Consider the following 6989-nt stretch of genomic DNA (forward strand, 5'->3'; position numbering starts at 1 on the left):
TTGATAAAAAAAAACGAGCGATTCGATCAAACAAAGCAGCACTGACACAGAAACGAACACTAGATTTTGGGACAACTTCCTGTACCACTCGAGACCAAAACAGGGATCAGACAGGAGGGTGTTTTCTCCCCACTACTGTTCATTTTAGTACTGAAAAAAAAAGGTATTGGAAAATGGCCAAATTAATGCAAGGCTATAATTATTCACCTTGATTGCCTACAATTTGCTGACGATATTACAATATTCTCTAATAACAGCAGGAAAAAATATTTAGAGAATTACACAAAATAGTGGTGAAACAACGATTCAGAATTTTTACAAGTATGGAAGCAGCCAGATCGGGATTCAGCAAACAGCCTTTATCTATCAGACATGGGAGCAATGTCCCAAGTGGGCAAATTGAAATGTTTAGTTGAGAGTACTGAATCAACATGGCATCTTTGGGAAGCTAACAAAGAGACAGTTGCAAAATTACGAAGACCTTACAGCCTATTTGGAAAAAACTTAGTAAAATTTTTTTTATCAAAACTACATTGCAATACAAAGAAAAGGACAGACGTATTTTACACACCCGAAAGTACCACAGTCTTTAGCAGATCTCGAATTAAAAACAAGAAAGAAAAATTTAGAGGAAAATCATACAACCAAAACGAGACTGATACGGCATGAAGAAGAAATCAAAGAAAATCGATAAACTTACAGAAAAAATGAAAAATGCATCAAGGGTGATTACAATTCGTGGTCACTTACGGAGCCTTGCAAATAATATTCTGTACTTATATCCATAAAAAGCAAAGCAACAGGCTAATACATGTGCATAAAGACCTCAAGAAAACCATCTATGAAGGAATCTTGCAAGATTAGCTCAAAATTTTGTTTTTACTTGACAGTCACAAATTTGCTGAGGAGTTTCCTCAGAGAAACACAAAATGGACAGAAAAACGGATGGAGAAATACAGCGATTGAGTGAGGAGATAAGGAAAAGAGGAAAATTCTACATAAGCTCAAACACGCTCCTTAGATGAGCGCAAGGGAAATAAAAATAATAATAATAAAAAAAAAACATTCGTGGATAAGAGTCTTAGTGAGTCTCACGGCGAAACAGGTACGACATTCCCAAAAATAATGTTGTCCTATCCTACGAACCAAAGTGTGACAGCAGAGAACGAGATCGTGTATCCTTCGACCCGACGAAAAAGAAATCAACCGGCCGCATATATTTGGCTGAGTACCGGCTGGACTACACGGCCGTCCCACCGGGGCCACCAGGGACAACTCTGTCCGCTCCAGAAAACACCGTAGTACAGCACTCCCACACAATCCGCCACTCCTTTCATTTCTGTTGCTTGGTCCGTTAACGCGCTACCGACTCACGCTAACCAAGGGCGACGTGTTCCTAAGTAGCGTCTTCTGAATGCAAAGGTTGAGGTCAAGTTGAAAATCCCCACAAAGCTACCTACAGATGTTTCCGAAAAATACGATGGGGTGGATTCAGGGAACCTGGGGATATGGGCTTTATACTTATTATAAAATCGTTGTTGTGAGTTCCTACCAATGCTTCTCTGCGATAGGCAATGGCAAATGCTGTATTTCTTCCAGTGTATTTCTGTTTCTTCACTTTGAATATAATTAATTTGGCATTTTTTTCTTGATCATATGTGTTGTTCCCCAACAGAATTGTCTCAGTTGTTCTAATTTTGTTGTTGTTGTTGTGGTCTTCAGTCCAGAGACTGGTTTGATGGAGCTCTCCATGCTACTGTATCCTGTGCAAGCTTCTTCATCTCCCAGTACCTACTGCAAACTACATCCTTCTGAATCTGTTTAGTGTATTCATCTCTTGGTCTCCCTCTACGATTTTTACCCTCCAATACTAAATTAGTGATCCCTTGATGCCTCAGAATATGCCCTACCAACCGATCCCTTCTTCTAGTCAAGGTTACCAACCCAACATTATAGGTGCGCGAACAAAAATATTTCTTGCGAATAAATCATTGAATATCCTGAATTTATTCATGAAATGGGTGTACTTTCAGACCAGTGCATCAAAACAGAGTCATTCATATTCATATTAATGATATAAAAATTCACTACAAGAAAAAAATGCAACACCATCAAGGACAAGTTCATTTTAATCACAATTAAGAGTATATGCTAGTAATTTCAGATCAAATGAAACACACACGCTACAGCAAACGGTACCCAAACAGTCGCATCAATACACAGTGGCGGCACCGAAGGCGCCGCAGACATGCATGCAGACATAAAGGCGACGTATGGTACCCAGAGATAGCCACAAGCATCTTGCGCCTTTTCTTACATTTCAGCAATAGTCTTTCAGGCCCTGGAGAACCCGCCTCATTATGTCCCATACATGTTCAATTGGCGAGAGATCTGCTTATCTCGCTGGCCATAGCAGTTTTACACGAAGAACATCACGTTGCGTCGCGGCAGCCGTATGTGGACGTGCATTATCCTGTTGAAAAAGCGTGTCACTTCCCTGTTGAATAAATGGCAATAGAACGATAATAACAGCTTGCTCAACGTAGCAGGCACTAGTTACTGTACCCTGCAGAAGCACCAAATGTTATCGCGAGCTGTAACTGGTGGCCCCTAACACTACGAATCTGGGATGGGAGCTGTGTCTCGTGGCGAATGCACTCTGGAATAGGCAGCTCACCGGGTCTACACCATCACTCGCATTCAGACAGAACCTACACTCATCACTGAAGACAACAGAGCGCCATTCCGCTCTCGAGTCGATTCTTTCACGACACGAGAGTAGTATGAAGTGGTACTACATGTGTTTTAAATTTTGGTCATGATCGTTCCTGGGGTCTTATTCTATGAAATGTTAATTACGAGTTCCGTCCCTAAACTCTAAAAAAAAAAAAAAAAGGCACGAAATTACTACTCAGCAATAGATGTTGAACATAAACAGAGAATAAAAATGATTTGTGCCTTTTTTAGGTGCGCAAAGAAATGAGTTAAGTTTGATATGACTGTCATTGGAAAACGTCGAGCTGTTAATTTGCAGCAAAACTTCAAATGCCTGGCGTGGACTTCAGCAGACGAAAATTCAGGCAAGCATGTCAGCAGACCTGTGGTGTACTGGACGCTTTAAAGTGACTTACAAAAGTTTAATATCTGCAGATAGGGAGGCGATTCAAAGAATTGGGGATGGGGTCGCGGATGCCGATTAAAGTCGACCACACATCGTGAAGCACCCCTTGCATATCCGTCGTCGCTGCTGCACACGCTGAACGACTTGCTACATCTCACGGAACGTGCAACCACAGCGCTCTCCAGTGGCAGTTGTCGGCTTCAGTTGGTGCGCTAATCACACCGTTTGTTTGCCCAAAGGGACAAGCGAGAAATTGTTGCGTTTGTTAGCAAGCACCTGAATGGCAAAAGGGTTAGCGTCACTGTCCTCGATGTGTAAGAATCTGCGTTCGTCTGCCCGTACCATCTCAGACTGGGTATGAGGTCCAATCAGCCCTTGTGAGGCCCAATGAGGAGATTCTTGAATGAAGATGTACCGTCAGGATTCATCTACTGACAATAACGGCTGGAAGGATTAGCGACACACTGATCAGGTGTTCCATGACCAATCACTGACCATACACTGACCATACACTGTCCAGTGACAGTTATGCGACCACCTATCAAAAGCCTCACCTTTCGCAACATGGACCTCTGCGAGACCTGCAGGAAAAGAGTCAGTGAGGTTGTAATGTTACATTAATTTGCTATGAAAGCGGTGCTGATAGACAATAAAAGCGGGTTAAAATCTTTTGATAGTCATACGACAACCGGTGATATATATATATATATATATATATATATATATATATATATATATATATATATATATATATATATATATATATAAAAGAGAATTTAAATAAAAAGAAATAAATCAGTTTACATTTGAAAATTTATTTTAAGATTGATCATTAAATTTCAGCATATTAAACTTGATTCATAACTAAGCTGGTGCCTTATTTAGGACTGTGAAAATGTGAGTTTGTAATCTTACGGAACACATCAAATATGGAGCCAAGATTGGGAGACTGCATACAACACTGCATTCATAAAATAACACACGAAGAACGTTGAAACATATGCAAGAAGAAATTAACCACAACCAACCGATTCAATTTTCACCCAAAGAAATTACGTTTGTAGCACAATCCTGTCCGTCATGTAATTACCACACACTGGTATACTAAATTCATTCGCATTGAAGATTGATGATGCTAGTTAGAGTTACTGATCAACACGTGGTTCCACTTTACTCATAAAGTAGTGACAAAGTAACTACCGGAATATATTCTGAACTTCACACTCGAATTACACTGCGTTGCAATTTAAGATAACATCAGATATTTTAGAGCTAAACCTGAAATAAAGGTGATTAAATTTTCAGTTAGGCTGTACTTAAGAAATCCATTGTCCTACGGACTTAGCAGACACACGCTTAGCCGGAGATCTTACCACTTCAGACGCTCGCCTCGGACAGACTGACCTGGTCCCTTCGTGAGGGTGGCTCACAAATACAAACGGAAGTGGCCAGAGGGGCAGCTTCCTATACCAATGACAAGGGACGGACAGGACCATAATAAGGATAGAAACCTCTTTGCTTTTAGAAAGCGTAGCTACCTGTTCCGACGTTGGTCCTACTGTTCTCTAGCAGACAGGCTTGTCTGCTACCCTCAAGCATGCAACTAGAAAAACATTTGCTCATTCATCCTCTCACACAGAAGGGAAGGGGGATGACAGTATCTTATCATACACAGTATATAAAAGAAAGCGTATGTAGGTTCCGTATGAGACTGTGTGACATGAATTACATATAAACTGTGTTTTAAATTGTAGTAGTGTGACAGATCGTTCTTGTTTATGTGTAAAAGTAACACGTTTCACTGCTCAGTCTGCTCCCAGATAGTCAGAAACACCACCGTAAATTTAGAAGAGGAATTTATGCCGTAAATGACAACAGATTTAAGAAATTAACATGAAAGGAATCCAACAGAGACCTTTCAAGGTTGTGGAAAGTACTATCAGGGATGCGGAGCCATGCCTATTCCATTGACGCGATCAGCTGCGCTAGGTTTCTCGGTTAGGATCCATAGCCTGAACAGGTGTTCCGACAGACTCTCGATAGGATTTAAACCCGGGGAGTTTGGTGGCCAGGGGAATACGATAAACTCGTCCTGTGGAATCTAGACTTTGATACCACATGCCAAGGAGAAACAAAGTGCATGTGGGGTAGACATGATCCCCGTGGATAAATGCATATTTGTGCTGATCCACTGAGCTTCCAGAATGACGAAATCACCCATGCAATCTCACTAAAACACGCCTCCGACCATAATGCTTCTTCCTCCGGCCTGTACCCTTCCGAATAAGTTTCAGGGTGTTTGCTTTCAGACGTTTCATGCTGTGTACGCCTGGCGTATATTTAACATATAACAAGAACCAAAATATATGTTTTACAGACGTCACGGTCATTTTTCACTGTAAAGGAAACGTATTCATAAAACTCGCTATTGTGATTTTCGCCCTGTGGCCATTATCAGGTGGAGTACTGCGATAACTGAGCATCTCTGTACTCCACATGACAATGGCTGTTTTTTTTACAGTCGATGGGTGTCATGTATTTTTAAAAAATAAACAAGATTGTGACCTCCAACCCAAATACACTCCTGGAAATGGAAAAAAGAACACATTGACACCGGTGTGTCAGACCCACCATACTTGCTCCGGACACTGCGAGAGAGCTGTACAAACAATGATCACACGCACGGCACAGCGGACACACCAGGAACCGCGGTGTTGGCCGTCGAATGGCGCTAGCTGCGCAGCATTTGTGCACCGCCGCCGTCAGTGTCAGCCAGTTTGCCGTGGCATACGGAGCTCCATCGCAGTCTTTAACACTGGTAGCATGCCGCGACAGCGTGGACGTGAACCGTATGTGCAGTTGACGGACTTTGAGCGAGGGCGTATAGTGGGCATGCGGGAGGCCGGGTGGACGTACCGCCGAATTGCTCAACACGTGGGGCGTGAGGTCTCCACAGTACATCGATGTTGTCGCCAGTGGTCAGCGGGAGGTGCACGTGCCCGTCGACCTGCGACCGGACCGCAGCGACGTACGGATGCACGCCAAGACCGTAGGATCCTACGCAGTGCCGTAGGGGACCGCACCGCCACTTCCCAGCAAATTAGGGACACTGTTGCTCCTGGGGTATCGGCGAGGACCATTCGCAACCGTCTCCATGAAGCTGGGCTACGGTCCCGCACACCGTTAGGCCGTCTTCCGCTCGCGCCCCAACATCGTGCAGCCCGCCTCCAGTGGTGTCGCGACAGGCGTGAATGGAGGGACGAATGGAGACGTGTCGTCTTCAGCGATGAGACTCGCTTCTGCCTTGGTGCCAATGATGGTCGTATGCGTGTTTGGCGCCGTGCAGGTGAGCGCCACAATCAGGACTGCATACGGCCGAGGCACACAGGGCCAACACCCGGCATCATGGTGTGGGGAGCGATCTCCTACACTGGCCGTACACCACTGGTGATCGTCGAGGGGACACTGAATAGTGCACGGTACATCCAAACCGTCATCGAACCCATCGTTCTACCATTCCTAGACCGGCAAGGGAACTTGCTGTTCCAACAGGACAATGCACGTCCGCATGTATGCCGTGCCACCCAACGTGCTCTAGAAGGTGTAAGTCAACTACCCTGGCCAGCAAGATCTCCGGATCTGTCCCCCATTGAGCATGTTTGGGACTGGATCAAGCGTCGTCTCACGCGGTCTGCACGTCCAGCACGAACGCTGGTCCAACTGAGGCGCCAGGTGGAAATGGCATGGCAAGCCGTTCCACAGGACTACATCCAGCATCTCTACGATCGTCTCCATGGGAGAATAGCAGCCTGCATTGCTGCGAAAGGTGGATATACACTGTACTAGTGCCGACATTGTGTATGCTCTG

This window comes from Schistocerca cancellata, chromosome 2 (assembly GCF_023864275.1).
Source record: "Schistocerca cancellata isolate TAMUIC-IGC-003103 chromosome 2, iqSchCanc2.1, whole genome shotgun sequence".
Lineage (NCBI taxonomy): Eukaryota > Metazoa > Arthropoda > Insecta > Orthoptera > Acrididae > Schistocerca > Schistocerca cancellata.